At 55.5% G+C, this 25462-nt stretch overlaps 58 non-coding genes across 58 annotated transcripts; 12 read left to right on the top strand and 46 right to left on the bottom strand.

Annotated features, from left to right (window-relative positions):
* Window positions 1–165: 165 nt before the first annotated feature.
* On the bottom strand, window positions 166–238 carry Trnat-cgu (transfer RNA threonine (anticodon CGU)). The gene has a single exon. It is a non-coding gene; the product is annotated as a tRNA-Thr (tRNA).
* Window positions 239–620: 382 nt separating this feature from the next.
* Trnag-gcc (transfer RNA glycine (anticodon GCC)) lies at window positions 621–691 on the bottom strand. The gene has a single exon. It is a non-coding gene; the product is annotated as a tRNA-Gly (tRNA).
* Window positions 692–1014: 323 nt separating this feature from the next.
* Trnag-ucc (transfer RNA glycine (anticodon UCC)) lies at window positions 1015–1086 on the top strand. The gene has a single exon. It is a non-coding gene; the product is annotated as a tRNA-Gly (tRNA).
* A 612-nt stretch (window positions 1087–1698) lies between these two features.
* Trnai-aau (transfer RNA isoleucine (anticodon AAU)) lies at window positions 1699–1772 on the bottom strand. The gene has a single exon. It is a non-coding gene; the product is annotated as a tRNA-Ile (tRNA).
* Window positions 1773–1970: 198 nt separating this feature from the next.
* Window positions 1971–2042, bottom strand: Trnae-uuc (transfer RNA glutamic acid (anticodon UUC)). Its single transcript has one exon. It is a non-coding gene; the product is annotated as a tRNA-Glu (tRNA).
* A 303-nt stretch (window positions 2043–2345) lies between these two features.
* Trnat-cgu (transfer RNA threonine (anticodon CGU)) lies at window positions 2346–2418 on the bottom strand. Its single transcript has one exon. It is a non-coding gene; the product is annotated as a tRNA-Thr (tRNA).
* Window positions 2419–2800: 382 nt separating this feature from the next.
* On the bottom strand, window positions 2801–2871 carry Trnag-gcc (transfer RNA glycine (anticodon GCC)). The gene has a single exon. It is a non-coding gene; the product is annotated as a tRNA-Gly (tRNA).
* Window positions 2872–3194: 323 nt separating this feature from the next.
* Trnag-ucc (transfer RNA glycine (anticodon UCC)) lies at window positions 3195–3266 on the top strand. The gene has a single exon. It is a non-coding gene; the product is annotated as a tRNA-Gly (tRNA).
* Window positions 3267–3878: 612 nt separating this feature from the next.
* Window positions 3879–3952, bottom strand: Trnai-aau (transfer RNA isoleucine (anticodon AAU)). Its single transcript has one exon. It is a non-coding gene; the product is annotated as a tRNA-Ile (tRNA).
* A 198-nt stretch (window positions 3953–4150) lies between these two features.
* Trnae-uuc (transfer RNA glutamic acid (anticodon UUC)) lies at window positions 4151–4222 on the bottom strand. Its single transcript has one exon. It is a non-coding gene; the product is annotated as a tRNA-Glu (tRNA).
* A 303-nt stretch (window positions 4223–4525) lies between these two features.
* Window positions 4526–4598, bottom strand: Trnat-cgu (transfer RNA threonine (anticodon CGU)). Its single transcript has one exon. It is a non-coding gene; the product is annotated as a tRNA-Thr (tRNA).
* Window positions 4599–4980: 382 nt separating this feature from the next.
* Trnag-gcc (transfer RNA glycine (anticodon GCC)) lies at window positions 4981–5051 on the bottom strand. The gene has a single exon. It is a non-coding gene; the product is annotated as a tRNA-Gly (tRNA).
* A 323-nt stretch (window positions 5052–5374) lies between these two features.
* Window positions 5375–5446, top strand: Trnag-ucc (transfer RNA glycine (anticodon UCC)). The gene has a single exon. It is a non-coding gene; the product is annotated as a tRNA-Gly (tRNA).
* A 612-nt stretch (window positions 5447–6058) lies between these two features.
* On the bottom strand, window positions 6059–6132 carry Trnai-aau (transfer RNA isoleucine (anticodon AAU)). Its single transcript has one exon. It is a non-coding gene; the product is annotated as a tRNA-Ile (tRNA).
* Window positions 6133–6330: 198 nt separating this feature from the next.
* Window positions 6331–6402, bottom strand: Trnae-uuc (transfer RNA glutamic acid (anticodon UUC)). The gene has a single exon. It is a non-coding gene; the product is annotated as a tRNA-Glu (tRNA).
* A 303-nt stretch (window positions 6403–6705) lies between these two features.
* On the bottom strand, window positions 6706–6778 carry Trnat-cgu (transfer RNA threonine (anticodon CGU)). Its single transcript has one exon. It is a non-coding gene; the product is annotated as a tRNA-Thr (tRNA).
* Window positions 6779–7160: 382 nt separating this feature from the next.
* Trnag-gcc (transfer RNA glycine (anticodon GCC)) lies at window positions 7161–7231 on the bottom strand. The gene has a single exon. It is a non-coding gene; the product is annotated as a tRNA-Gly (tRNA).
* A 323-nt stretch (window positions 7232–7554) lies between these two features.
* Trnag-ucc (transfer RNA glycine (anticodon UCC)) lies at window positions 7555–7626 on the top strand. The gene has a single exon. It is a non-coding gene; the product is annotated as a tRNA-Gly (tRNA).
* Window positions 7627–8238: 612 nt separating this feature from the next.
* Trnai-aau (transfer RNA isoleucine (anticodon AAU)) lies at window positions 8239–8312 on the bottom strand. The gene has a single exon. It is a non-coding gene; the product is annotated as a tRNA-Ile (tRNA).
* A 198-nt stretch (window positions 8313–8510) lies between these two features.
* Window positions 8511–8582, bottom strand: Trnae-uuc (transfer RNA glutamic acid (anticodon UUC)). Its single transcript has one exon. It is a non-coding gene; the product is annotated as a tRNA-Glu (tRNA).
* A 303-nt stretch (window positions 8583–8885) lies between these two features.
* On the bottom strand, window positions 8886–8958 carry Trnat-cgu (transfer RNA threonine (anticodon CGU)). The gene has a single exon. It is a non-coding gene; the product is annotated as a tRNA-Thr (tRNA).
* Window positions 8959–9340: 382 nt separating this feature from the next.
* On the bottom strand, window positions 9341–9411 carry Trnag-gcc (transfer RNA glycine (anticodon GCC)). The gene has a single exon. It is a non-coding gene; the product is annotated as a tRNA-Gly (tRNA).
* A 323-nt stretch (window positions 9412–9734) lies between these two features.
* Trnag-ucc (transfer RNA glycine (anticodon UCC)) lies at window positions 9735–9806 on the top strand. The gene has a single exon. It is a non-coding gene; the product is annotated as a tRNA-Gly (tRNA).
* A 612-nt stretch (window positions 9807–10418) lies between these two features.
* Trnai-aau (transfer RNA isoleucine (anticodon AAU)) lies at window positions 10419–10492 on the bottom strand. Its single transcript has one exon. It is a non-coding gene; the product is annotated as a tRNA-Ile (tRNA).
* Window positions 10493–10690: 198 nt separating this feature from the next.
* On the bottom strand, window positions 10691–10762 carry Trnae-uuc (transfer RNA glutamic acid (anticodon UUC)). Its single transcript has one exon. It is a non-coding gene; the product is annotated as a tRNA-Glu (tRNA).
* Window positions 10763–11065: 303 nt separating this feature from the next.
* Trnat-cgu (transfer RNA threonine (anticodon CGU)) lies at window positions 11066–11138 on the bottom strand. Its single transcript has one exon. It is a non-coding gene; the product is annotated as a tRNA-Thr (tRNA).
* Window positions 11139–11520: 382 nt separating this feature from the next.
* Window positions 11521–11591, bottom strand: Trnag-gcc (transfer RNA glycine (anticodon GCC)). Its single transcript has one exon. It is a non-coding gene; the product is annotated as a tRNA-Gly (tRNA).
* A 323-nt stretch (window positions 11592–11914) lies between these two features.
* On the top strand, window positions 11915–11986 carry Trnag-ucc (transfer RNA glycine (anticodon UCC)). The gene has a single exon. It is a non-coding gene; the product is annotated as a tRNA-Gly (tRNA).
* Window positions 11987–12598: 612 nt separating this feature from the next.
* On the bottom strand, window positions 12599–12672 carry Trnai-aau (transfer RNA isoleucine (anticodon AAU)). The gene has a single exon. It is a non-coding gene; the product is annotated as a tRNA-Ile (tRNA).
* Window positions 12673–12870: 198 nt separating this feature from the next.
* On the bottom strand, window positions 12871–12942 carry Trnae-uuc (transfer RNA glutamic acid (anticodon UUC)). Its single transcript has one exon. It is a non-coding gene; the product is annotated as a tRNA-Glu (tRNA).
* Window positions 12943–13245: 303 nt separating this feature from the next.
* Window positions 13246–13318, bottom strand: Trnat-cgu (transfer RNA threonine (anticodon CGU)). Its single transcript has one exon. It is a non-coding gene; the product is annotated as a tRNA-Thr (tRNA).
* Window positions 13319–13700: 382 nt separating this feature from the next.
* On the bottom strand, window positions 13701–13771 carry Trnag-gcc (transfer RNA glycine (anticodon GCC)). Its single transcript has one exon. It is a non-coding gene; the product is annotated as a tRNA-Gly (tRNA).
* Window positions 13772–14094: 323 nt separating this feature from the next.
* On the top strand, window positions 14095–14166 carry Trnag-ucc (transfer RNA glycine (anticodon UCC)). The gene has a single exon. It is a non-coding gene; the product is annotated as a tRNA-Gly (tRNA).
* Window positions 14167–14778: 612 nt separating this feature from the next.
* Trnai-aau (transfer RNA isoleucine (anticodon AAU)) lies at window positions 14779–14852 on the bottom strand. The gene has a single exon. It is a non-coding gene; the product is annotated as a tRNA-Ile (tRNA).
* A 198-nt stretch (window positions 14853–15050) lies between these two features.
* Window positions 15051–15122, bottom strand: Trnae-uuc (transfer RNA glutamic acid (anticodon UUC)). The gene has a single exon. It is a non-coding gene; the product is annotated as a tRNA-Glu (tRNA).
* A 303-nt stretch (window positions 15123–15425) lies between these two features.
* Trnat-cgu (transfer RNA threonine (anticodon CGU)) lies at window positions 15426–15498 on the bottom strand. The gene has a single exon. It is a non-coding gene; the product is annotated as a tRNA-Thr (tRNA).
* Window positions 15499–15880: 382 nt separating this feature from the next.
* Window positions 15881–15951, bottom strand: Trnag-gcc (transfer RNA glycine (anticodon GCC)). Its single transcript has one exon. It is a non-coding gene; the product is annotated as a tRNA-Gly (tRNA).
* A 323-nt stretch (window positions 15952–16274) lies between these two features.
* Trnag-ucc (transfer RNA glycine (anticodon UCC)) lies at window positions 16275–16346 on the top strand. The gene has a single exon. It is a non-coding gene; the product is annotated as a tRNA-Gly (tRNA).
* A 612-nt stretch (window positions 16347–16958) lies between these two features.
* On the bottom strand, window positions 16959–17032 carry Trnai-aau (transfer RNA isoleucine (anticodon AAU)). Its single transcript has one exon. It is a non-coding gene; the product is annotated as a tRNA-Ile (tRNA).
* A 198-nt stretch (window positions 17033–17230) lies between these two features.
* Trnae-uuc (transfer RNA glutamic acid (anticodon UUC)) lies at window positions 17231–17302 on the bottom strand. Its single transcript has one exon. It is a non-coding gene; the product is annotated as a tRNA-Glu (tRNA).
* Window positions 17303–17605: 303 nt separating this feature from the next.
* Trnat-cgu (transfer RNA threonine (anticodon CGU)) lies at window positions 17606–17678 on the bottom strand. Its single transcript has one exon. It is a non-coding gene; the product is annotated as a tRNA-Thr (tRNA).
* A 382-nt stretch (window positions 17679–18060) lies between these two features.
* Window positions 18061–18131, bottom strand: Trnag-gcc (transfer RNA glycine (anticodon GCC)). The gene has a single exon. It is a non-coding gene; the product is annotated as a tRNA-Gly (tRNA).
* A 323-nt stretch (window positions 18132–18454) lies between these two features.
* Window positions 18455–18526, top strand: Trnag-ucc (transfer RNA glycine (anticodon UCC)). Its single transcript has one exon. It is a non-coding gene; the product is annotated as a tRNA-Gly (tRNA).
* A 612-nt stretch (window positions 18527–19138) lies between these two features.
* On the bottom strand, window positions 19139–19212 carry Trnai-aau (transfer RNA isoleucine (anticodon AAU)). The gene has a single exon. It is a non-coding gene; the product is annotated as a tRNA-Ile (tRNA).
* Window positions 19213–19410: 198 nt separating this feature from the next.
* Trnae-uuc (transfer RNA glutamic acid (anticodon UUC)) lies at window positions 19411–19482 on the bottom strand. Its single transcript has one exon. It is a non-coding gene; the product is annotated as a tRNA-Glu (tRNA).
* Window positions 19483–19785: 303 nt separating this feature from the next.
* Window positions 19786–19858, bottom strand: Trnat-cgu (transfer RNA threonine (anticodon CGU)). The gene has a single exon. It is a non-coding gene; the product is annotated as a tRNA-Thr (tRNA).
* Window positions 19859–20240: 382 nt separating this feature from the next.
* Trnag-gcc (transfer RNA glycine (anticodon GCC)) lies at window positions 20241–20311 on the bottom strand. The gene has a single exon. It is a non-coding gene; the product is annotated as a tRNA-Gly (tRNA).
* Window positions 20312–20634: 323 nt separating this feature from the next.
* On the top strand, window positions 20635–20706 carry Trnag-ucc (transfer RNA glycine (anticodon UCC)). Its single transcript has one exon. It is a non-coding gene; the product is annotated as a tRNA-Gly (tRNA).
* Window positions 20707–21318: 612 nt separating this feature from the next.
* Trnai-aau (transfer RNA isoleucine (anticodon AAU)) lies at window positions 21319–21392 on the bottom strand. The gene has a single exon. It is a non-coding gene; the product is annotated as a tRNA-Ile (tRNA).
* A 198-nt stretch (window positions 21393–21590) lies between these two features.
* Window positions 21591–21662, bottom strand: Trnae-uuc (transfer RNA glutamic acid (anticodon UUC)). The gene has a single exon. It is a non-coding gene; the product is annotated as a tRNA-Glu (tRNA).
* Window positions 21663–21965: 303 nt separating this feature from the next.
* On the bottom strand, window positions 21966–22038 carry Trnat-cgu (transfer RNA threonine (anticodon CGU)). Its single transcript has one exon. It is a non-coding gene; the product is annotated as a tRNA-Thr (tRNA).
* A 382-nt stretch (window positions 22039–22420) lies between these two features.
* On the bottom strand, window positions 22421–22491 carry Trnag-gcc (transfer RNA glycine (anticodon GCC)). Its single transcript has one exon. It is a non-coding gene; the product is annotated as a tRNA-Gly (tRNA).
* Window positions 22492–22814: 323 nt separating this feature from the next.
* Window positions 22815–22886, top strand: Trnag-ucc (transfer RNA glycine (anticodon UCC)). The gene has a single exon. It is a non-coding gene; the product is annotated as a tRNA-Gly (tRNA).
* A 612-nt stretch (window positions 22887–23498) lies between these two features.
* On the bottom strand, window positions 23499–23572 carry Trnai-aau (transfer RNA isoleucine (anticodon AAU)). The gene has a single exon. It is a non-coding gene; the product is annotated as a tRNA-Ile (tRNA).
* Window positions 23573–23770: 198 nt separating this feature from the next.
* On the bottom strand, window positions 23771–23842 carry Trnae-uuc (transfer RNA glutamic acid (anticodon UUC)). The gene has a single exon. It is a non-coding gene; the product is annotated as a tRNA-Glu (tRNA).
* Window positions 23843–24145: 303 nt separating this feature from the next.
* On the bottom strand, window positions 24146–24218 carry Trnat-cgu (transfer RNA threonine (anticodon CGU)). Its single transcript has one exon. It is a non-coding gene; the product is annotated as a tRNA-Thr (tRNA).
* A 382-nt stretch (window positions 24219–24600) lies between these two features.
* On the bottom strand, window positions 24601–24671 carry Trnag-gcc (transfer RNA glycine (anticodon GCC)). The gene has a single exon. It is a non-coding gene; the product is annotated as a tRNA-Gly (tRNA).
* Window positions 24672–24994: 323 nt separating this feature from the next.
* On the top strand, window positions 24995–25066 carry Trnag-ucc (transfer RNA glycine (anticodon UCC)). Its single transcript has one exon. It is a non-coding gene; the product is annotated as a tRNA-Gly (tRNA).
* The last annotated feature ends 396 nt before the right edge of the window (window positions 25067–25462 follow it).

Here is a 25462-nt window from a genome sequence, read left to right as displayed (position 1 = left end):
CATTTGGCTTCTTGCTCTACTGGGAGAAGAGGAAAAGGAAAGCTGTAAGTATCAATAACAGGAAGTAAACATTTTCTCGCTGAAGCGTTGAAACGTTGTGGATAACAAACAAGAAATAAGTTCGAGCCCTAGCGACAGCACCACCGTGACTCACAGAAAATTAAATGCCCCGGGTGAGAATCGAACTCACGACCTTAAAATTACGAGACTTACGCGCTGCCTACTGCGCTACCGAGGCAGGGGGACGGGGGGAGACTGCTGGTCCTGGAAACTGGGTAAGCAGCGTACCCAATGTTAGACGCAGAGATACACTACTTCGTGGTTAACGCGTTCTGTTGCTACACGTGCATTGCCGGCCCAGTTGATTGCGGTGTTGCTGCAGCTTTTGCAACCATAGGCAGCACTCCCCGTCGTTCAAGTTCAGTGCCTCGGAGGCACCTGGACACAGCAACTTGTGAGGCCAGGCCGACGCCAGTCCGTAGAACATGACGCGAGCGTCCGAGTGGGGAACCGCGCGTGCTGCGTTCTCGTTTCTTCTCAAGGGAATCCCGCTATACATTCTTGTGGATCGTGCATCTCAAGCGCGCAAGTCACACGGCACCGCGGGAAAAGCAAAATGATGCATCGGCCGGGAATCGAACCCGGGCCGCCCGCGTGGCAGGCGAGCATTCTACCACTGAACCACCGATGCTCAGCTAGTTCACAGCTTCCTGCTGCTTTCCGCTGCAAACGTCTGAGGGGAAAGTGGGACTGCCGTCCAGCGCCGTCGCATCCTCTCGAGAGAATGCTACAGACGCTGAATCCTGCACTGCACTGCTTAAAAATGATCGTCTAAGTACTCTTGCGGCGCACGCACGCGACGACTCTTGCCAAAGGACGCGAAATGTGCGTAGAGACGCTGCCTGGATGAGCTCGCCTACCCCGTAACGCGCCTACAGCTACGACCACCTTCAGGCGCCGCTGACAGGCGGGAAGCAGACACAGCGCGGCTCGCGAGGCGCGGAAGGGAACTGTGCGGTGGTGGTGTAATGGTCAGCATAGTTGCCTTCCAAGCAGTTGATCCGGGTTCGATTCCCGGCCACCGCAGCAGGCTTTTACTTTTGCGTATAAGTACTTTTGCCACGCGTCCTTAAATTAATGTTTCTTTCCCCATCTTACTCGCTGCAGGCCACCCTATAGCGTGTGCGTCGATTCCCCTTGAGTCTCGACTTGTCTCGACTTTGCTCAGCTGACGCGAGAGCTGACGCTCTCCAGTCGGCCTATATCAACACGACAAGCACGAGAAACGACTGAGAGAGGCAAGGAGAGGCGAGGCGGTGGACACACAGCACGCCGCTTCATTACACGGTGGCGTCTCCCTGACTGAATCGGGCTGCAGCTGCGAAAAGAAAGGAGAAAGACAAATAGGAAGCAAAATTGCCAACAGTACCCTGTGTTCCCATGCGGTCACCCGCCCAAGCACTGACAAGGGCCAAAGTTGTTACACGTCGGCAATCGGACATTTTCTTTCGTTTTCTCTTTGCCGTATCAGAACCAGCGTATTCAACATATTGTGGCCATTGCCGAGCGAATGCTGTAGCGCTTGCCGACAAGTCGGGTTCGGATCCTCTGTCAACGTCCACGCAGGGCGATGATCTTTTGGTCATCACACTCGCCAGCTGAAATCGGCGCTGCCTTTTCGTAGTAGTAAAAGCGTACTGGCCCGTGGGGGGATCGAACCCACGACCTTCGCGTTATTAGCACGACGCTCTAACCAACTGAGCTAACGGGCCTCGACGCGGACGGTTGCTCAGCCCTACGCTGGAAACACGTGGCATGAAGCCACACGCCACTTCTAGGGTCACCGTGTGCCTGCTCCGCTCGTCCATGTTCTACTGGCGGTCATGAAACAGTAGCTGAATTGCGAGCAGGACGGGAAACGGCAGCACGCACAGCTGAAACTTGAGACGATTCGTGTGGAAAAAATTCCGTTCCGGTACCGGGAATCGAACCCGGGCCTCCTGGGTGAAAGCCAGGTATCCTAGCCACTAGACCACACCGGAGTTCGGCGTTCGTTGGACGGATCGGATGGTCTCTCGCACATTTCGTGCCGAGTCCCACGTCGGCACCCTTCTCTCTTTGCGAGCGTCTTTGCGCATACTGACTGGCAAGGCGCGCACCTCAAAAGTCTCAGAGCAATGCATTTGGCTTCTTGCTCTACTGGGAGAAGAGGAAAAGGAAAGCTGTAAGTATCAATAACAGGAAGTAAACATTTTCTCGCTGAAGCGTTGAAACGTTGTGGATAACAAACAAGAAATAAGTTCGAGCCCTAGCGACAGCACCACCGTGACTCACAGAAAATTAAATGCCCCGGGTGAGAATCGAACTCACGACCTTAAAATTACGAGACTTACGCGCTGCCTACTGCGCTACCGAGGCAGGGGGACGGGGGGAGACTGCTGGTCCTGGAAACTGGGTAAGCAGCGTACCCAATGTTAGACGCAGAGATACACTACTTCGTGGTTAACGCGTTCTGTTGCTACACGTGCATTGCCGGCCCAGTTGATTGCGGTGTTGCTGCAGCTTTTGCAACCATAGGCAGCACTCCCCGTCGTTCAAGTTCAGTGCCTCGGAGGCACCTGGACACAGCAACTTGTGAGGCCAGGCCGACGCCAGTCCGTAGAACATGACGCGAGCGTCCGAGTGGGGAACCGCGCGTGCTGCGTTCTCGTTTCTTCTCAAGGGAATCCCGCTATACATTCTTGTGGATCGTGCATCTCAAGCGCGCAAGTCACACGGCACCGCGGGAAAAGCAAAATGATGCATCGGCCGGGAATCGAACCCGGGCCGCCCGCGTGGCAGGCGAGCATTCTACCACTGAACCACCGATGCTCAGCTAGTTCACAGCTTCCTGCTGCTTTCCGCTGCAAACGTCTGAGGGGAAAGTGGGACTGCCGTCCAGCGCCGTCGCATCCTCTCGAGAGAATGCTACAGACGCTGAATCCTGCACTGCACTGCTTAAAAATGATCGTCTAAGTACTCTTGCGGCGCACGCACGCGACGACTCTTGCCAAAGGACGCGAAATGTGCGTAGAGACGCTGCCTGGATGAGCTCGCCTACCCCGTAACGCGCCTACAGCTACGACCACCTTCAGGCGCCGCTGACAGGCGGGAAGCAGACACAGCGCGGCTCGCGAGGCGCGGAAGGGAACTGTGCGGTGGTGGTGTAATGGTCAGCATAGTTGCCTTCCAAGCAGTTGATCCGGGTTCGATTCCCGGCCACCGCAGCAGGCTTTTACTTTTGCGTATAAGTACTTTTGCCACGCGTCCTTAAATTAATGTTTCTTTCCCCATCTTACTCGCTGCAGGCCACCCTATAGCGTGTGCGTCGATTCCCCTTGAGTCTCGACTTGTCTCGACTTTGCTCAGCTGACGCGAGAGCTGACGCTCTCCAGTCGGCCTATATCAACACGACAAGCACGAGAAACGACTGAGAGAGGCAAGGAGAGGCGAGGCGGTGGACACACAGCACGCCGCTTCATTACACGGTGGCGTCTCCCTGACTGAATCGGGCTGCAGCTGCGAAAAGAAAGGAGAAAGACAAATAGGAAGCAAAATTGCCAACAGTACCCTGTGTTCCCATGCGGTCACCCGCCCAAGCACTGACAAGGGCCAAAGTTGTTACACGTCGGCAATCGGACATTTTCTTTCGTTTTCTCTTTGCCGTATCAGAACCAGCGTATTCAACATATTGTGGCCATTGCCGAGCGAATGCTGTAGCGCTTGCCGACAAGTCGGGTTCGGATCCTCTGTCAACGTCCACGCAGGGCGATGATCTTTTGGTCATCACACTCGCCAGCTGAAATCGGCGCTGCCTTTTCGTAGTAGTAAAAGCGTACTGGCCCGTGGGGGGATCGAACCCACGACCTTCGCGTTATTAGCACGACGCTCTAACCAACTGAGCTAACGGGCCTCGACGCGGACGGTTGCTCAGCCCTACGCTGGAAACACGTGGCATGAAGCCACACGCCACTTCTAGGGTCACCGTGTGCCTGCTCCGCTCGTCCATGTTCTGCTGGCGGTCATGAAACAGTAGCTGAATTGCGAGCAGGACGGGAAACGGCAGCACGCACAGCTGAAACTTGAGACGATTCGTGTGGAAAAAATTCCGTTCCGGTACCGGGAATCGAACCCGGGCCTCCTGGGTGAAAGCCAGGTATCCTAGCCACTAGACCACACCGGAGTTCGGCGTTCGTTGGACGGATCGGATGGTCTCTCGCACATTTCGTGCCGAGTCCCACGTCGGCACCCTTCTCTCTTTGCGAGCGTCTTTGCGCATACTGACTGGCAAGGCGCGCACCTCAAAAGTCTCAGAGCAATGCATTTGGCTTCTTGCTCTACTGGGAGAAGAGGAAAAGGAAAGCTGTAAGTATCAATAACAGGAAGTAAACATTTTCTCGCTGAAGCGTTGAAACGTTGTGGATAACAAACAAGAAATAAGTTCGAGCCCTAGCGACAGCACCACCGTGACTCACAGAAAATTAAATGCCCCGGGTGAGAATCGAACTCACGACCTTAAAATTACGAGACTTACGCGCTGCCTACTGCGCTACCGAGGCAGGGGGACGGGGGGAGACTGCTGGTCCTGGAAACTGGGTAAGCAGCGTACCCAATGTTAGACGCAGAGATACACTACTTCGTGGTTAACGCGTTCTGTTGCTACACGTGCATTGCCGGCCCAGTTGATTGCGGTGTTGCTGCAGCTTTTGCAACCATAGGCAGCACTCCCCGTCGTTCAAGTTCAGTGCCTCGGAGGCACCTGGACACAGCAACTTGTGAGGCCAGGCCGACGCCAGTCCGTAGAACATGACGCGAGCGTCCGAGTGGGGAACCGCGCGTGCTGCGTTCTCGTTTCTTCTCAAGGGAATCCCGCTATACATTCTTGTGGATCGTGCATCTCAAGCGCGCAAGTCACACGGCACCGCGGGAAAAGCAAAATGATGCATCGGCCGGGAATCGAACCCGGGCCGCCCGCGTGGCAGGCGAGCATTCTACCACTGAACCACCGATGCTCAGCTAGTTCACAGCTTCCTGCTGCTTTCCGCTGCAAACGTCTGAGGGGAAAGTGGGACTGCCGTCCAGCGCCGTCGCATCCTCTCGAGAGAATGCTACAGACGCTGAATCCTGCACTGCACTGCTTAAAAATGATCGTCTAAGTACTCTTGCGGCGCACGCACGCGACGACTCTTGCCAAAGGACGCGAAATGTGCGTAGAGACGCTGCCTGGATGAGCTCGCCTACCCCGTAACGCGCCTACAGCTACGACCACCTTCAGGCGCCGCTGACAGGCGGGAAGCAGACACAGCGCGGCTCGCGAGGCGCGGAAGGGAACTGTGCGGTGGTGGTGTAATGGTCAGCATAGTTGCCTTCCAAGCAGTTGATCCGGGTTCGATTCCCGGCCACCGCAGCAGGCTTTTACTTTTGCGTATAAGTACTTTTGCCACGCGTCCTTAAATTAATGTTTCTTTCCCCATCTTACTCGCTGCAGGCCACCCTATAGCGTGTGCGTCGATTCCCCTTGAGTCTCGACTTGTCTCGACTTTGCTCAGCTGACGCGAGAGCTGACGCTCTCCAGTCGGCCTATATCAACACGACAAGCACGAGAAACGACTGAGAGAGGCAAGGAGAGGCGAGGCGGTGGACACACAGCACGCCGCTTCATTACACGGTGGCGTCTCCCTGACTGAATCGGGCTGCAGCTGCGAAAAGAAAGGAGAAAGACAAATAGGAAGCAAAATTGCCAACAGTACCCTGTGTTCCCATGCGGTCACCCGCCCAAGCACTGACAAGGGCCAAAGTTGTTACACGTCGGCAATCGGACATTTTCTTTCGTTTTCTCTTTGCCGTATCAGAACCAGCGTATTCAACATATTGTGGCCATTGCCGAGCGAATGCTGTAGCGCTTGCCGACAAGTCGGGTTCGGATCCTCTGTCAACGTCCACGCAGGGCGATGATCTTTTGGTCATCACACTCGCCAGCTGAAATCGGCGCTGCCTTTTCGTAGTAGTAAAAGCGTACTGGCCCGTGGGGGGATCGAACCCACGACCTTCGCGTTATTAGCACGACGCTCTAACCAACTGAGCTAACGGGCCTCGACGCGGACGGTTGCTCAGCCCTACGCTGGAAACACGTGGCATGAAGCCACACGCCACTTCTAGGGTCACCGTGTGCCTGCTCCGCTCGTCCATGTTCTGCTGGCGGTCATGAAACAGTAGCTGAATTGCGAGCAGGACGGGAAACGGCAGCACGCACAGCTGAAACTTCAGACGATTCGTGTGGAAAAAATTCCGTTCCGGTACCGGGAATCGAACCCGGGCCTCCTGGGTGAAAGCCAGGTATCCTAGCCACTAGACCACACCGGAGTTCGGCGTTCGTTGGACGGATCGGATGGTCTCTCGCACATTTCGTGCCGAGTCCCACGTCGGCACCCTTCTCTCTTTGCGAGCGTCTTTGCGCATACTGACTGGCAAGGCGCGCACCTCAAAAGTCTCAGAGCAATGCATTTGGCTTCTTGCTCTACTGGGAGAAGAGGAAAAGGAAAGCTGTAAGTATCAATAACAGGAAGTAAACATTTTCTCGCTGAAGCGTTGAAACGTTGTGGATAACAAACAAGAAATAAGTTCGAGCCCTAGCGACAGCACCACCGTGACTCACAGAAAATTAAATGCCCCGGGTGAGAATCGAACTCACGACCTTAAAATTACGAGACTTACGCGCTGCCTACTGCGCTACCGAGGCAGGGGGACGGGGGGAGACTGCTGGTCCTGGAAACTGGGTAAGCAGCGTACCCAATGTTAGACGCAGAGATACACTACTTCGTGGTTAACGCGTTCTGTTGCTACACGTGCATTGCCGGCCCAGTTGATTGCGGTGTTGCTGCACCTTTTGCAACCATAGGCAGCACTCCCCGTCGTTCAAGTTCAGTGCCTCGGAGGCACCTGGACACAGCAACTTGTGAGGCCAGGCCGACGCCAGTCCGTAGAACATGACGCGAGCGTCCGAGTGGGGAACCGCGCGTGCTGCGTTCTCGTTTCTTCTCAAGGGAATCCCGCTATACATTCTTGTGGATCGTGCATCTCAAGCGCGCAAGTCACACGGCACCGCGGGAAAAGCAAAATGATGCATCGGCCGGGAATCGAACCCGGGCCGCCCGCGTGGCAGGCGAGCATTCTACCACTGAACCACCGATGCTCAGCTAGTTCACAGCTTCCTGCTGCTTTCCGCTGCAAACGTCTGAGGGGAAAGTGGGACTGCCGTCCAGCGCCGTCGCATCCTCTCGAGAGAATGCTACAGACGCTGAATCCTGCACTGCACTGCTTAAAAATGATCGTCTAAGTACTCTTGCGGCGCACGCACGCGACGACTCTTGCCAAAGGACGCGAAATGTGCGTAGAGACGCTGCCTGGATGAGCTCGCCTACCCCGTAACGCGCCTACAGCTACGACCACCTTCAGGCGCCGCTGACAGGCGGGAAGCAGACACAGCGCGGCTCGCGAGGCGCGGAAGGGAACTGTGCGGTGGTGGTGTAATGGTCAGCATAGTTGCCTTCCAAGCAGTTGATCCGGGTTCGATTCCCGGCCACCGCAGCAGGCTTTTACTTTTGCGTATAAGTACTTTTGCCACGCGTCCTTAAATTAATGTTTCTTTCCCCATCTTACTCGCTGCAGGCCACCCTATAGCGTGTGCGTCGATTCCCCTTGAGTCTCGACTTGTCTCGACTTTGCTCAGCTGACGCGAGAGCTGACGCTCTCCAGTCGGCCTATATCAACACGACAAGCACGAGAAACGACTGAGAGAGGCAAGGAGAGGCGAGGCGGTGGACACACAGCACGCCGCTTCATTACACGGTGGCGTCTCCCTGACTGAATCGGGCTGCAGCTGCGAAAAGAAAGGAGAAAGACAAATAGGAAGCAAAATTGCCAACAGTACCCTGTGTTCCCATGCGGTCACCCGCCCAAGCACTGACAAGGGCCAAAGTTGTTACACGTCGGCAATCGGACATTTTCTTTCGTTTTCTCTTTGCCGTATCAGAACCAGCGTATTCAACATATTGTGGCCATTGCCGAGCGAATGCTGTAGCGCTTGCCGACAAGTCGGGTTCGGATCCTCTGTCAACGTCCACGCAGGGCGATGATCTTTTGGTCATCACACTCGCCAGCTGAAATCGGCGCTGCCTTTTCGTAGTAGTAAAAGCGTACTGGCCCGTGGGGGGATCGAACCCACGACCTTCGCGTTATTAGCACGACGCTCTAACCAACTGAGCTAACGGGCCTCGACGCGGACGGTTGCTCAGCCCTACGCTGGAAACACGTGGCATGAAGCCACACGCCACTTCTAGGGTCACCGTGTGCCTGCTCCGCTCGTCCATGTTCTGCTGGCGGTCATGAAACAGTAGCTGAATTGCGAGCAGGACGGGAAACGGCAGCACGCACAGCTGAAACTTGAGACGATTCGTGTGGAAAAAATTCCGTTCCGGTACCGGGAATCGAACCCGGGCCTCCTGGGTGAAAGCCAGGTATCCTAGCCACTAGACCACACCGGAGTTCGGCGTTCGTTGGACGGATCGGATGGTCTCTCGCACATTTCGTGCCGAGTCCCACGTCGGCACCCTTCTCTCTTTGCGAGCGTCTTTGCGCATACTGACTGGCAAGGCGCGCACCTCAAAAGTCTCAGAGCAATGCATTTGGCTTCTTGCTCTACTGGGAGAAGAGGAAAAGGAAAGCTGTAAGTATCAATAACAGGAAGTAAACATTTTCTCGCTGAAGCGTTGAAACGTTGTGGATAACAAACAAGAAATAAGTTCGAGCCCTAGCGACAGCACCACCGTGACTCACAGAAAATTAAATGCCCCGGGTGAGAATCGAACTCACGACCTTAAAATTACGAGACTTACGCGCTGCCTACTGCGCTACCGAGGCAGGGGGACGGGGGGAGACTGCTGGTCCTGGAAACTGGGTAAGCAGCGTACCCAATGTTAGACGCAGAGATACACTACTTCGTGGTTAACGCGTTCTGTTGCTACACGTGCATTGCCGGCCCAGTTGATTGCGGTGTTGCTGCAGCTTTTGCAACCATAGGCAGCACTCCCCGTCGTTCAAGTTCAGTGCCTCGGAGGCACCTGGACACAGCAACTTGTGAGGCCAGGCCGACGCCAGTCCGTAGAACATGACGCGAGCGTCCGAGTGGGGAACCGCGCGTGCTGCGTTCTCGTTTCTTCTCAAGGGAATCCCGCTATACATTCTTGTGGATCGTGCATCTCAAGCGCGCAAGTCACACGGCACCGCGGGAAAAGCAAAATGATGCATCGGCCGGGAATCGAACCCGGGCCGCCCGCGTGGCAGGCGAGCATTCTACCACTGAACCACCGATGCTCAGCTAGTTCACAGCTTCCTGCTGCTTTCCGCTGCAAACGTCTGAGGGGAAAGTGGGACTGCCGTCCAGCGCCGTCGCATCCTCTCGAGAGAATGCTACAGACGCTGAATCCTGCACTGCACTGCTTAAAAATGATCGTCTAAGTACTCTTGCGGCGCACGCACGCGACGACTCTTGCCAAAGGACGCGAAATGTGCGTAGAGACGCTGCCTGGATGAGCTCGCCTACCCCGTAACGCGCCTACAGCTACGACCACCTTCAGGCGCCGCTGACAGGCGGGAAGCAGACACAGCGCGGCTCGCGAGGCGCGGAAGGGAACTGTGCGGTGGTGGTGTAATGGTCAGCATAGTTGCCTTCCAAGCAGTTGATCCGGGTTCGATTCCCGGCCACCGCAGCAGGCTTTTACTTTTGCGTATAAGTACTTTTGCCACGCGTCCTTAAATTAATGTTTCTTTCCCCATCTTACTCGCTGCAGGCCACCCTATAGCGTGTGCGTCGATTCCCCTTGAGTCTCGACTTGTCTCGACTTTGCTCAGCTGACGCGAGAGCTGACGCTCTCCAGTCGGCCTATATCAACACGACAAGCACGAGAAACGACTGAGAGAGGCAAGGAGAGGCGAGGCGGTGGACACACAGCACGCCGCTTCATTACACGGTGGCGTCTCCCTGACTGAATCGGGCTGCAGCTGCGAAAAGAAAGGAGAAAGACAAATAGGAAGCAAAATTGCCAACAGTACCCTGTGTTCCCATGCGGTCACCCGCCCAAGCACTGACAAGGGCCAAAGTTGTTACACGTCGGCAATCGGACATTTTCTTTCGTTTTCTCTTTGCCGTATCAGAACCAGCGTATTCAACATATTGTGGCCATTGCCGAGCGAATGCTGTAGCGCTTGCCGACAAGTCGGGTTCGGATCCTCTGTCAACGTCCACGCAGGGCGATGATCTTTTGGTCATCACACTCGCCAGCTGAAATCGGCGCTGCCTTTTCGTAGTAGTAAAAGCGTACTGGCCCGTGGGGGGATCGAACCCACGACCTTCGCGTTATTAGCACGACGCTCTAACCAACTGAGCTAACGGGCCTCGACGCGGACGGTTGCTCAGCCCTACGCTGGAAACACGTGGCATGAAGCCACACGCCACTTCTAGGGTCACCGTGTGCCTGCTCCGCTCGTCCATGTTCTGCTGGCGGTCATGAAACAGTAGCTGAATTGCGAGCAGGACGGGAAACGGCAGCACGCACAGCTGAAACTTGAGACGATTCGTGTGGAAAAAATTCCGTTCCGGTACCGGGAATCGAACCCGGGCCTCCTGGGTGAAAGCCAGGTATCCTAGCCACTAGACCACACCGGAGTTCGGCGTTCGTTGGACGGATCGGATGGTCTCTCGCACATTTCGTGCCGAGTCCCACGTCGGCACCCTTCTCTCTTTGCGAGCGTCTTTGCGCATACTGACTGGCAAGGCGCGCACCTCAAAAGTCTCAGAGCAATGCATTTGGCTTCTTGCTCTACTGGGAGAAGAGGAAAAGGAAAGCTGTAAGTATCAATAACAGGAAGTAAACATTTTCTCGCTGAAGCGTTGAAACGTTGTGGATAACAAACAAGAAATAAGTTCGAGCCCTAGCGACAGCACCACCGTGACTCACAGAAAATTAAATGCCCCGGGTGAGAATCGAACTCACGACCTTAAAATTACGAGACTTACGCGCTGCCTACTGCGCTACCGAGGCAGGGGGACGGGGGGAGACTGCTGGTCCTGGAAACTGGGTAAGCAGCGTACCCAATGTTAGACGCAGAGATACACTACTTCGTGGTTAACGCGTTCTGTTGCTACACGTGCATTGCCGGCCCAGTTGATTGCGGTGTTGCTGCAGCTTTTGCAACCATAGGCAGCACTCCCCGTCGTTCAAGTTCAGTGCCTCGGAGGCACCTGGACACAGCAACTTGTGAGGCCAGGCCGACGCCAGTCCGTAGAACATGACGCGAGCGTCCGAGTGGGGAACCGCGCGTGCTGCGTTCTCGTTTCTTCTCAAGGGAATCCCGCTATACATTCTTGTGGATCGTGCATCTCAAGCGCGCAAGTCACACGGCACCGCGGGAAAAGCAAAATGATGCATCGGCCGGGAATCGAACCCGGGCCGCCCGCGTGGCAGGCGAGCATTCTACCACTGAACCACCGATGCTCAGCTAGTTCACAGCTTCCTGCTGCTTTCCGCTGCAAACGTCTGAGGGGAAAGTGGGACTGCCGTCCAGCGCCGTCGCATCCTCTCGAGAGAATGCTACAGACGCTGAATCCTGCACTGCACTGCTTAAAAATGATCGTCTAAGTACTCTTGCGGCGCACGCACGCGACGACTCTTGCCAAAGGACGCGAAATGTGCGTAGAGACGCTGCCTGGATGAGCTCGCCTACCCCGTAACGCGCCTACAGCTACGACCACCTTCAGGCGCCGCTGACAGGCGGGAAGCAGACACAGCGCGGCTCGCGAGGCGCGGAAGGGAACTGTGCGGTGGTGGTGTAATGGTCAGCATAGTTGCCTTCCAAGCAGTTGATCCGGGTTCGATTCCCGGCCACCGCAGCAGGCTTTTACTTTTGCGTATAAGTACTTTTGCCACGCGTCCTTAAATTAATGTTTCTTTCCCCATCTTACTCGCTGCAGGCCACCCTATAGCGTGTGCGTCGATTCCCCTTGAGTCTCGACTTGTCTCGACTTTGCTCAGCTGACGCGAGAGCTGACGCTCTCCAGTCGGCCTATATCAACACGACAAGCACGAGAAACGACTGAGAGAGGCAAGGAGAGGCGAGGCGGTGGACACACAGCACGCCGCTTCATTACACGGTGGCGTCTCCCTGACTGAATCGGGCTGCAGCTGCGAAAAGAAAGGAGAAAGACAAATAGGAAGCAAAATTGCCAACAGTACCCTGTGTTCCCATGCGGTCACCCGCCCAAGCACTGACAAGGGCCAAAGTTGTTACACGTCGGCAATCGGACATTTTCTTTCGTTTTCTCTTTGCCGTATCAGAACCAGCGTATTCAACATATTGTGGCCATTGCCGAGCGAATGCTGTAGCGCTTGCCGACAAGTCGGGTTCGGATCCTCTGTCAACGTCCACGCAGGGCGATGATCTTTTGGTCATCACACTCGCCAGCTGAAATCGGCGCTGCCTTTTCGTAGTAGTAAAAGCGTACTGGCCCGTGGGGGGATCGAACCCACGACCTTCGCGTTATTAGCACGACGCTCTAACCAACTGAGCTAACGGGCCTCGACGCGGACGGTTGCTCAGCCCTACGCTGGAAACACGTGGCATGAAGCCACACGCCACTTCTAGGGTCACCGTGTGCCTGCTCCGCTCGTCCATGTTCTGCTGGCGGTCATGAAACAGTAGCTGAATTGCGAGCAGGACGGGAAACGGCAGCACGCACAGCTGAAACTTGAGACGATTCGTGTGGAAAAAATTCCGTTCCGGTACCGGGAATCGAACCCGGGCCTCCTGGGTGAAAGCCAGGTATCCTAGCCACTAGACCACACCGGAGTTCGGCGTTCGTTGGACGGATCGGATGGTCTCTCGCACATTTCGTGCCGAGTCCCACGTCGGCACCCTTCTCTCTTTGCGAGCGTCTTTGCGCATACTGACTGGCAAGGCGCGCACCTCAAAAGTCTCAGAGCAATGCATTTGGCTTCTTGCTCTACTGGGAGAAGAGGAAAAGGAAAGCTGTAAGTATCAATAACAGGAAGTAAACATTTTCTCGCTGAAGCGTTGAAACGTTGTGGATAACAAACAAGAAATAAGTTCGAGCCCTAGCGACAGCACCACCGTGACTCACAGAAAATTAAATGCCCCGGGTGAGAATCGAACTCACGACCTTAAAATTACGAGACTTACGCGCTGCCTACTGCGCTACCGAGGCAGGGGGACGGGGGGAGACTGCTGGTCCTGGAAACTGGGTAAGCAGCGTACCCAATGTTAGACGCAGAGATACACTACTTCGTGGTTAACGCGTTCTGTTGCTACACGTGCATTGCCGGCCCAGTTGATTGCGGTGTTGCTGCAGCTTTTGCAACCATAGGCAGCACTCCCCGTCGTTCAAGTTCAGTGCCTCGGAGGCACCTGGACACAGCAACTTGTGAGGCCAGGCCGACGCCAGTCCGTAGAACATGACGCGAGCGTCCGAGTGGGGAACCGCGCGTGCTGCGTTCTCGTTTCTTCTCAAGGGAATCCCGCTATACATTCTTGTGGATCGTGCATCTCAAGCGCGCAAGTCACACGGCACCGCGGGAAAAGCAAAATGATGCATCGGCCGGGAATCGAACCCGGGCCGCCCGCGTGGCAGGCGAGCATTCTACCACTGAACCACCGATGCTCAGCTAGTTCACAGCTTCCTGCTGCTTTCCGCTGCAAACGTCTGAGGGGAAAGTGGGACTGCCGTCCAGCGCCGTCGCATCCTCTCGAGAGAATGCTACAGACGCTGAATCCTGCACTGCACTGCTTAAAAATGATCGTCTAAGTACTCTTGCGGCGCACGCACGCGACGACTCTTGCCAAAGGACGCGAAATGTGCGTAGAGACGCTGCCTGGATGAGCTCGCCTACCCCGTAACGCGCCTACAGCTACGACCACCTTCAGGCGCCGCTGACAGGCGGGAAGCAGACACAGCGCGGCTCGCGAGGCGCGGAAGGGAACTGTGCGGTGGTGGTGTAATGGTCAGCATAGTTGCCTTCCAAGCAGTTGATCCGGGTTCGATTCCCGGCCACCGCAGCAGGCTTTTACTTTTGCGTATAAGTACTTTTGCCACGCGTCCTTAAATTAATGTTTCTTTCCCCATCTTACTCGCTGCAGGCCACCCTATAGCGTGTGCGTCGATTCCCCTTGAGTCTCGACTTGTCTCGACTTTGCTCAGCTGACGCGAGAGCTGACGCTCTCCAGTCGGCCTATATCAACACGACAAGCACGAGAAACGACTGAGAGAGGCAAGGAGAGGCGAGGCGGTGGACACACAGCACGCCGCTTCATTACACGGTGGCGTCTCCCTGACTGAATCGGGCTGCAGCTGCGAAAAGAAAGGAGAAAGACAAATAGGAAGCAAAATTGCCAACAGTACCCTGTGTTCCCATGCGGTCACCCGCCCAAGCACTGACAAGGGCCAAAGTTGTTACACGTCGGCAATCGGACATTTTCTTTCGTTTTCTCTTTGCCGTATCAGAACCAGCGTATTCAACATATTGTGGCCATTGCCGAGCGAATGCTGTAGCGCTTGCCGACAAGTCGGGTTCGGATCCTCTGTCAACGTCCACGCAGGGCGATGATCTTTTGGTCATCACACTCGCCAGCTGAAATCGGCGCTGCCTTTTCGTAGTAGTAAAAGCGTACTGGCCCGTGGGGGGATCGAACCCACGACCTTCGCGTTATTAGCACGACGCTCTAACCAACTGAGCTAACGGGCCTCGACGCGGACGGTTGCTCAGCCCTACGCTGGAAACACGTGGCATGAAGCCACACGCCACTTCTAGGGTCACCGTGTGCCTGCTCCGCTCGTCCATGTTCTGCTGGCGGTCATGAAACAGTAGCTGAATTGCGAGCAGGACGGGAAACGGCAGCACGCACAGCTGAAACTTGAGACGATTCGTGTGGAAAAAATTCCGTTCCGGTACCGGGAATCGAACCCGGGCCTCCTGGGTGAAAGCCAGGTATCCTAGCCACTAGACCACACCGGAGTTCGGCGTTCGTTGGACGGATCGGATGGTCTCTCGCACATTTCGTGCCGAGTCCCACGTCGGCACCCTTCTCTCTTTGCGAGCGTCTTTGCGCATACTGACTGGCAAGGCGCGCACCTCAAAAGTCTCAGAGCAATGCATTTGGCTTCTTGCTCTACTGGGAGAAGAGGAAAAGGAAAGCTGTAAGTATCAATAACAGGAAGTAAACATTTTCTCGCTGAAGCGTTGAAACGTTGTGGATAACAAACAAGAAATAAGTTCGAGCCCTAGCGACAGCACCACCGTGACTCACAGAAAATTAAATGCCCCGGGTGAGAATCGAACTCACGACCTTAAAATTACGAGACTTACGCGCTGCCTACTGCGCTACCGAGGCAGGGGGACGGGGGGAGACTGCTGGTCCTGGAAACTGGGTAAGCAGCGTACCCAATGTTAGACGCAGAGATACACTACTTCGTGGTTAACGCGTTCTGTTGCTACACGTGCATTGCCGGCCCAGTTGATTGCGGTGTTGCTGCAGCTTTTGCAACCATAGGCAGCACTCCCCGTCGTTCAAGTTCAGTGCCTCGGAGGCACCTGGACACAGCAACTTGTGAGGCCAGGCCGACGCCAGTCCGTAGAACATGACGCGAGCGTCCGAGTGGGGAACCGCGCGTGCTGCGTTCTCGTTTCTTCTCAAGGGAATCCCGCTATACATTCTTGTGGATCGTGCATCTCAAGCGCGCAAGTCACACGGCACCGCGGGAAAAGCAAAATGATGCATCGGCCGGGAATCGAACCCGGGCCGCCCGCGTGGCAGGCGAGCATTCTACCACTGAACCACCGATGCTCAGCTAGTTCACAGCTTCCTGCTGCTTTCCGCTGCAAACGTCTGAGGGGAAAGTGGGACTGCCGTCCAGCGCCGTCGCATCCTCTCGAGAGAATGCTACAGACGCTGAATCCTGCACTGCACTGCTTAAAAATGATCGTCTAAGTACTCTTGCGGCGCACGCACGCGACGACTCTTGCCAAAGGACGCGAAATGTGCGTAGAGACGCTGCCTGGATGAGCTCGCCTACCCCGTAACGCGCCTACAGCTACGACCACCTTCAGGCGCCGCTGACAGGCGGGAAGCAGACACAGCGCGGCTCGCGAGGCGCGGAAGGGAACTGTGCGGTGGTGGTGTAATGGTCAGCATAGTTGCCTTCCAAGCAGTTGATCCGGGTTCGATTCCCGGCCACCGCAGCAGGCTTTTACTTTTGCGTATAAGTACTTTTGCCACGCGTCCTTAAATTAATGTTTCTTTCCCCATCTTACTCGCTGCAGGCCACCCTATAGCGTGTGCGTCGATTCCCCTTGAGTCTCGACTTGTCTCGACTTTGCTCAGCTGACGCGAGAGCTGACGCTCTCCAGTCGGCCTATATCAACACGACAAGCACGAGAAACGACTGAGAGAGGCAAGGAGAGGCGAGGCGGTGGACACACAGCACGCCGCTTCATTACACGGTGGCGTCTCCCTGACTGAATCGGGCTGCAGCTGCGAAAAGAAAGGAGAAAGACAAATAGGAAGCAAAATTGCCAACAGTACCCTGTGTTCCCATGCGGTCACCCGCCCAAGCACTGACAAGGGCCAAAGTTGTTACACGTCGGCAATCGGACATTTTCTTTCGTTTTCTCTTTGCCGTATCAGAACCAGCGTATTCAACATATTGTGGCCATTGCCGAGCGAATGCTGTAGCGCTTGCCGACAAGTCGGGTTCGGATCCTCTGTCAACGTCCACGCAGGGCGATGATCTTTTGGTCATCACACTCGCCAGCTGAAATCGGCGCTGCCTTTTCGTAGTAGTAAAAGCGTACTGGCCCGTGGGGGGATCGAACCCACGACCTTCGCGTTATTAGCACGACGCTCTAACCAACTGAGCTAACGGGCCTCGACGCGGACGGTTGCTCAGCCCTACGCTGGAAACACGTGGCATGAAGCCACACGCCACTTCTAGGGTCACCGTGTGCCTGCTCCGCTCGTCCATGTTCTGCTGGCGGTCATGAAACAGTAGCTGAATTGCGAGCAGGACGGGAAACGGCAGCACGCACAGCTGAAACTTGAGACGATTCGTGTGGAAAAAATTCCGTTCCGGTACCGGGAATCGAACCCGGGCCTCCTGGGTGAAAGCCAGGTATCCTAGCCACTAGACCACACCGGAGTTCGGCGTTCGTTGGACGGATCGGATGGTCTCTCGCACATTTCGTGCCGAGTCCCACGTCGGCACCCTTCTCTCTTTGCGAGCGTCTTTGCGCATACTGACTGGCAAGGCGCGCACCTCAAAAGTCTCAGAGCAATGCATTTGGCTTCTTGCTCTACTGGGAGAAGAGGAAAAGGAAAGCTGTAAGTATCAATAACAGGAAGTAAACATTTTCTCGCTGAAGCGTTGAAACGTTGTGGATAACAAACAAGAAATAAGTTCGAGCCCTAGCGACAGCACCACCGTGACTCACAGAAAATTAAATGCCCCGGGTGAGAATCGAACTCACGACCTTAAAATTACGAGACTTACGCGCTGCCTACTGCGCTACCGAGGCAGGGGGACGGGGGGAGACTGCTGGTCCTGGAAACTGGGTAAGCAGCGTACCCAATGTTAGACGCAGAGATACACTACTTCGTGGTTAACGCGTTCTGTTGCTACACGTGCATTGCCGGCCCAGTTGATTGCGGTGTTGCTGCAGCTTTTGCAACCATAGGCAGCACTCCCCGTCGTTCAAGTTCAGTGCCTCGGAGGCACCTGGACACAGCAACTTGTGAGGCCAGGCCGACGCCAGTCCGTAGAACATGACGCGAGCGTCCGAGTGGGGAACCGCGCGTGCTGCGTTCTCGTTTCTTCTCAAGGGAATCCCGCTATACATTCTTGTGGATCGTGCATCTCAAGCGCGCAAGTCACACGGCACCGCGGGAAAAGCAAAATGATGCATCGGCCGGGAATCGAACCCGGGCCGCCCGCGTGGCAGGCGAGCATTCTACCACTGAACCACCGATGCTCAGCTAGTTCACAGCTTCCTGCTGCTTTCCGCTGCAAACGTCTGAGGGGAAAGTGGGACTGCCGTCCAGCGCCGTCGCATCCTCTCGAGAGAATGCTACAGACGCTGAATCCTGCACTGCACTGCTTAAAAATGATCGTCTAAGTACTCTTGCGGCGCACGCACGCGACGACTCTTGCCAAAGGACGCGAAATGTGCGTAGAGACGCTGCCTGGATGAGCTCGCCTACCCCGTAACGCGCCTACAGCTACGACCACCTTCAGGCGCCGCTGACAGGCGGGAAGCAGACACAGCGCGGCTCGCGAGGCGCGGAAGGGAACTGTGCGGTGGTGGTGTAATGGTCAGCATAGTTGCCTTCCAAGCAGTTGATCCGGGTTCGATTCCCGGCCACCGCAGCAGGCTTTTACTTTTGCGTATAAGTACTTTTGCCACGCGTCCTTAAATTAATGTTTCTTTCCCCATCTTACTCGCTGCAGGCCACCCTATAGCGTGTGCGTCGATTCCCCTTGAGTCTCGACTTGTCTCGACTTTGCTCAGCTGACGCGAGAGCTGACGCTCTCCAGTCGGCCTATATCAACACGACAAGCACGAGAAACGACTGAGAGAGGCAAGGAGAGGCGAGGCGGTGGACACACAGCACGCCGCTTCATTACACGGTGGCGTCTCCCTGACTGAATCGGGCTGCAGCTGCGAAAAGAAAGGAGAAAGACAAATAGGAAGCAAAATTGCCAACAGTACCCTGTGTTCCCATGCGGTCACCCGCCCAAGCACTGACAAGGGCCAAAGTTGTTACACGTCGGCAATCGGACATTTTCTTTCGTTTTCTCTTTGCCGTATCAGAACCAGCGTATTCAACATATTGTGGCCATTGCCGAGCGAATGCTGTAGCGCTTGCCGACAAGTCGGGTTCGGATCCTCTGTCAACGTCCACGCAGGGCGATGATCTTTTGGTCATCACACTCGCCAGCTGAAATCGGCGCTGCCTTTTCGTAGTAGTAAAAGCGTACTGGCCCGTGGGGGGATCGAACCCACGACCTTCGCGTTATTAGCACGACGCTCTAACCAACTGAGCTAACGGGCCTCGACGCGGACGGTTGCTCAGCCCTACGCTGGAAACACGTGGCATGAAGCCACACGCCACTTCTAGGGTCACCGTGTGCCTGCTCCGCTCGTCCATGTTCTGCTGGCGGTCATGAAACAGTAGCTGAATTGCGAGCAGGACGGGAAACGGCAGCACGCACAGCTGAAACTTGAGACGATTCGTGTGGAAAAAATTCCGTTCCGGTACCGGGAATCGAACCCGGGCCTCCTGGGTGAAAGCCAGGTATCCTAGCCACTAGACCACACCGGAGTTCGGCGTTCGTTGGACGGATCGGATGGTCTCTCGCACATTTCGTGCCGAGTCCCACGTCGGCACCCTTCTCTCTTTGCGAGCGTCTTTGCGCATACTGACTGGCAAGGCGCGCACCTCAAAAGTCTCAGAGCAATGCATTTGGCTTCTTGCTCTACTGGGAGAAGAGGAAAAGGAAAGCTGTAAGTATCAATAACAGGAAGTAAACATTTTCTCGCTGAAGCGTTGAAACGTTGTGGATAACAAACAAGAAATAAGTTCGAGCCCTAGCGACAGCACCACCGTGACTCACAGAAAATTAAATGCCCCGGGTGAGAATCGAACTCACGACCTTAAAATTACGAGACTTACGCGCTGCCTACTGCGCTACCGAGGCAGGGGGACGGGGGGAGACTGCTGGTCCTGGAAACTGGGTAAGCAGCGTACCCAATGTTAGACGCAGAGATACACTACTTCGTGGTTAACGCGTTCTGTTGCTACACGTGCATTGCCGGCCCAGTTGATTGCGGTGTTGCTGCAGCTTTTGCAACCATAGGCAGCACTCCCCGTCGTTCAAGTTCAGTGCCTCGGAGGCACCTGGACACAGCAACTTGTGAGGCCAGGCCGACGCCAGTCCGTAGAACATGACGCGAGCGTCCGAGTGGGGAACCGCGCGTGCTGCGTTCTCGTTTCTTCTCAAGGGAATCCCGCTATACATTCTTGTGGATCGTGCATCTCAAGCGCGCAAGTCACACGGCACCGCGGGAAAAGCAAAATGATGCATCGGCCGGGAATCGAACCCGGGCCGCCCGCGTGGCAGGCGAGCATTCTACCACTGAACCACCGATGCTCAGCTAGTTCACAGCTTCCTGCTGCTTTCCGCTGCAAACGTCTGAGGGGAAAGTGGGACTGCCGTCCAGCGCCGTCGCATCCTCTCGAGAGAATGCTACAGACGCTGAATCCTGCACTGCACTGCTTAAAAATGATCGTCTAAGTACTCTTGCGGCGCACGCACGCGACGACTCTTGCCAAAGGACGCGAAATGTGCGTAGAGACGCTGCCTGGATGAGCTCGCCTACCCCGTAACGCGCCTACAGCTACGACCACCTTCAGGCGCCGCTGACAGGCGGGAAGCAGACACAGCGCGGCTCGCGAGGCGCGGAAGGGAACTGTGCGGTGGTGGTGTAATGGTCAGCATAGTTGCCTTCCAAGCAGTTGATCCGGGTTCGATTCCCGGCCACCGCAGCAGGCTTTTACTTTTGCGTATAAGTACTTTTGCCACGCGTCCTTAAATTAATGTTTCTTTCCCCATCTTACTCGCTGCAGGCCACCCTATAGCGTGTGCGTCGATTCCCCTTGAGTCTCGACTTGTCTCGACTTTGCTCAGCTGACGCGAGAGCTGACGCTCTCCAGTCGGCCTATATCAACACGACAAGCACGAGAAACGACTGAGAGAGGCAAGGAGAGGCGAGGCGGTGGACACACAGCACGCCGCTTCATTACACGGTGGCGTCTCCCTGACTGAATCGGGCTGCAGCTGCGAAAAGAAAGGAGAAAGACAAATAGGAAGCAAAATTGCCAACAGTACCCTGTGTTCCCATGCGGTCACCCGCCCAAGCACTGACAAGGGCCAAAGTTGTTACACGTCGGCAATCGGACATTTTCTTTCGTTTTCTCTTTGCCGTATCAGAACCAGCGTATTCAACATATTGTGGCCATTGCCGAGCGAATGCTGTAGCGCTTGCCGACAAGTCGGGTTCGGATCCTCTGTCAACGTCCACGCAGGGCGATGATCTTTTGGTCATCACACTCGCCAGCTGAAATCGGCGCTGCCTTTTCGTAGTAGTAAAAGCGTACTGGCCCGTGGGGGGATCGAACCCACGACCTTCGCGTTATTAGCACGACGCTCTAACCAACTGAGCTAACGGGCCTCGACGCGGACGGTTGCTCAGCCCTACGCTGGAAACACGTGGCATGAAGCCACACGCCACTTCTAGGGTCACCGTGTGCCTGCTCCGCTCGTCCATGTTCTGCTGGCGGTCATGAAACAGTAGCTGAATTGCGAGCAGGACGGGAAACGGCAGCACGCACAGCTGAAACTTGAGACGATTCGTGTGGAAAAAATTCCGTTCCGGTACCGGGAATCGAACCCGGGCCTCCTGGGTGAAAGCCAGGTATCCTAGCCACTAGACCACACCGGAGTTCGGCGTTCGTTGGACGGATCGGATGGTCTCTCGCACATTTCGTGCCGAGTCCCACGTCGGCACCCTTCTCTCTTTGCGAGCGTCTTTGCGCATACTGACTGGCAAGGCGCGCACCTCAAAAGTCTCAGAGCAATGCATTTGGCTTCTTGCTCTACTGGGAGAAGAGGAAAAGGAAAGCTGTAAGTATCAATAACAGGAAGTAAACATTTTCTCGCTGAAGCGTTGAAACGTTGTGGATAACAAACAAGAAATAAGTTCGAGCCCTAGCGACAGCACCACCGTGACTCACAGAAAATTAAATGCCCCGGGTGAGAATCGAACTCACGACCTTAAAATTACGAGACTTACGCGCTGCCTACTGCGCTACCGAGGCAGGGGGACGGGGGGAGACTGCTGGTCCTGGAAACTGGGTAAGCAGCGTACCCAATGTTAGACGCAGAGATACACTACTTCGTGGTTAACGCGTTCTGTTGCTACACGTGCATTGCCGGCCCAGTTGATTGCGGTGTTGCTGCAGCTTTTGCAACCATAGGCAGCACTCCCCGTCGTTCAAGTTCAGTGCCTCGGAGGCACCTGGACACAGCAACTTGTGAGGCCAGGCCGACGCCAGTCCGTAGAACATGACGCGAGCGTCCGAGTGGGGAACCGCGCGTGCTGCGTTCTCGTTTCTTCTCAAGGGAATCCCGCTATACATTCTTGTGGATCGTGCATCTCAAGCGCGCAAGTCACACGGCACCGCGGGAAAAGCAAAATGATGCATCGGCCGGGAATCGAACCCGGGCCGCCCGCGTGGCAGGCGAGCATTCTACCACTGAACCACCGATGCTCAGCTAGTTCACAGCTTCCTGCTGCTTTCCGCTGCAAACGTCTGAGGGGAAAGTGGGACTGCCGTCCAGCGCCGTCGCATCCTCTCGAGAGAATGCTACAGACGCTGAATCCTGCACTGCACTGCTTAAAAATGATCGTCTAAGTACTCTTGCGGCGCACGCACGCGACGACTCTTGCCAAAGGACGCGAAATGTGCGTAGAGACGCTGCCTGGATGAGCTCGCCTACCCCGTAACGCGCCTACAGCTACGACCACCTTCAGGCGCCGCTGACAGGCGGGAAGCAGACACAGCGCGGCTCGCGAGGCGCGGAAGGGAACTGTGCGGTGGTGGTGTAATGGTCAGCATAGTTGCCTTCCAAGCAGTTGATCCGGGTTCGATTCCCGGCCACCGCAGCAGGCTTTTACTTTTGCGTATAAGTACTTTTGCCACGCGTCCTTAAATTAATGTTTCTTTCCCCATCTTACTCGCTGCAGGCCACCCTATAGCGTGTGCGTCGATTCCCCTTGAGTCTCGACTTGTCTCGACTTTGCTCAGCTGACGCGAGAGCTGACGCTCTCCAGTCGGCCTATATCAACACGACAAGCACGAGAAACGACTGAGAGAGGCAAGGAGAGGCGAGGCGGTGGACACACAGCACGCCGCTTCATTACACGGTGGCGTCTCCCTGACTGAATCGGGCTGCAGCTGCGAAAAGAAAGGAGAAAGACAAATAGGAAGCAAAATTGCCAACAGTACCCTGTGTTCCCATGCGGTCACCCGCCCAAGCACTGACAAGGGCCAAAGTTGTTACACGTCGGCAATCGGACATTTTCTTTCGTTTTCTCTTTGCCGTATCAGAACCAGCGTATTCAACATATTGTGGCCATTGCCGAGCGAATGCTGTAGCGCTTGCCGACAAGTCGGGTTCGGATCCTCTGTCAACGTCCACGCAGGGCGATGATCTTTTGGTCATCACACTCGCCAGCTGAAATCGGCGCTGCCTTTTCGTAGTAGTAAAAGCGTACTGGCCCGTGGGGGGATCGAACCCACGACCTTCGCGTTATTAGCACGACGCTCTAACCAACTGAGCTAACGGGCCTCGACGCGGACGGTTGCTCAGCCCTACGCTGGAAACACGTGGCATGAAGCCACACGCCACTTCTAGGGTCACCGTGTGCCTGCTCCGCTCGTCCATGTTCTGCTGGCGGTCATGAAACAGTAGCTGAATTGCGAGCAGGACGGGAAACGGCAGCACGCACAGCTGAAACTTGAGACGATTCGTGTGGAAAAAATTCCGTTCCGGTACCGGGAATCGAACCCGGGCCTCCTGGGTGAAAGCCAGGTATCCTAGCCACTAGACCACACCGGAGTTCGGCGTTCGTTGGACGGATCGGATGGTCTCTCGCACATTTCGTGCCGAGTCCCACGTCGGCACCCTTCTCTCTTTGCGAGCGTCTTTGCGCATACTGACTGGCAAGGCGCGCACCTCAAAAGTCTCAGAGCAATGCATTTGGCTTCTTGCTCTACTGGGAGAAGAGGAAAAGGAAAGCTGTAAGTATCAATAACAGGAAGTAAACATTTTCTCGCTGAAGCGTTGAAACGTTGTGGATAACAAACAAGAAATAAGTTCGAGCCCTAGCGACAGCACCACCGTGACTCACAGAAAATTAAATGCCCCGGGTGAGAATCGAACTCACGACCTTAAAATTACGAGACTTACGCGCTGCCTACTGCGCTACCGAGGCAGGGGGACGGGGGGAGACTGCTGGTCCTGGAAACTGGGTAAGCAGCGTACCCAATGTTAGACGCAGAGATACACTACTTCGTGGTTAACGCGTTCTGTTGCTACACGTGCATTGCCGGCCCAGTTGATTGCGGTGTTGCTGCAGCTTTTGCAACCATAGGCAGCACTCCCCGTCGTTCAAGTTCAGTGCCTCGGAGGCACCTGGACACAGCAACTTGTGAGGCCAGGCCGACGCCAGTCCGTAGAACATGACGCGAGCGTCCGAGTGGGGAACCGCGCGTGCTGCGTTCTCGTTTCTTCTCAAGGGAATCCCGCTATACATTCTTGTGGATCGTGCATCTCAAGCGCGCAAGTCACACGGCACCGCGGGAAAAGCAAAATGATGCATCGGCCGGGAATCGAACCCGGGCCGCCCGCGTGGCAGGCGAGCATTCTACCACTGAACCACCGATGCTCAGCTAGTTCACAGCTTCCTGCTGCTTTCCGCTGCAAACGTCTGAGGGGAAAGTGGGACTGCCGTCCAGCGCCGTCGCATCCTCTCGAGAGAATGCTACAGACGCTGAATCCTGCACTGCACTGCTTAAAAATGATCGTCTAAGTACTCTTGCGGCGCACGCACGCGACGACTCTTGCCAAAGGACGCGAAATGTGCGTAGAGACGCTGCCTGGATGAGCTCGCCTACCCCGTAACGCGCCTACAGCTACGACCACCTTCAGGCGCCGCTGACAGGCGGGAAGCAGACACGGCGCGGCTCGCGAGGCGCGGAAGGGAACTGTGCGGTGGTGGTGTAATGGTCAGCATAGTTGCCTTCCAAGCAGTTGATCCGGGTTCGATTCTCGGCCACCGCAGCAGGCTTTTACTTTTGCGTATAAGTACTTTTGCCACGCGTCCTTAAATTAATGTTTCTTTCCCCATCTTACTCGCTGCAGGCCACCCTATAGCGTGTGCGTCGATTCCCCTTGAGTCTCGACTTGTCTCGACTTTGCTCAGCTGACGCGAGAGCTGACGCTCTCCAGTCGGCCTATATCAACACGACAAGCACGAGAAACGACTGAGAGAGGCAAGGAGAGGCGAGGCGGTGGACACACAGCACGCCGCTTCATTACACGGTGGCGTCTCCCTGACTGAATCGGGCTGCAGCTGCGAAAAGAAAGGAGAAAGACAAATAGGAAGCAAAATTGCCAACAGTACCCTGTGTTCCCATGCGGTCACCCGCCCAAGCACTGACAAGGGCCAAAGTTGTT

This window comes from Schistocerca cancellata, unplaced genomic scaffold (genome assembly GCF_023864275.1).
Source record: "Schistocerca cancellata isolate TAMUIC-IGC-003103 unplaced genomic scaffold, iqSchCanc2.1 HiC_scaffold_1088, whole genome shotgun sequence".
Classification (NCBI taxonomy): domain Eukaryota; kingdom Metazoa; phylum Arthropoda; class Insecta; order Orthoptera; family Acrididae; genus Schistocerca; species Schistocerca cancellata.
This window is presented reverse-complemented; position numbering and strand designations above follow the sequence as displayed.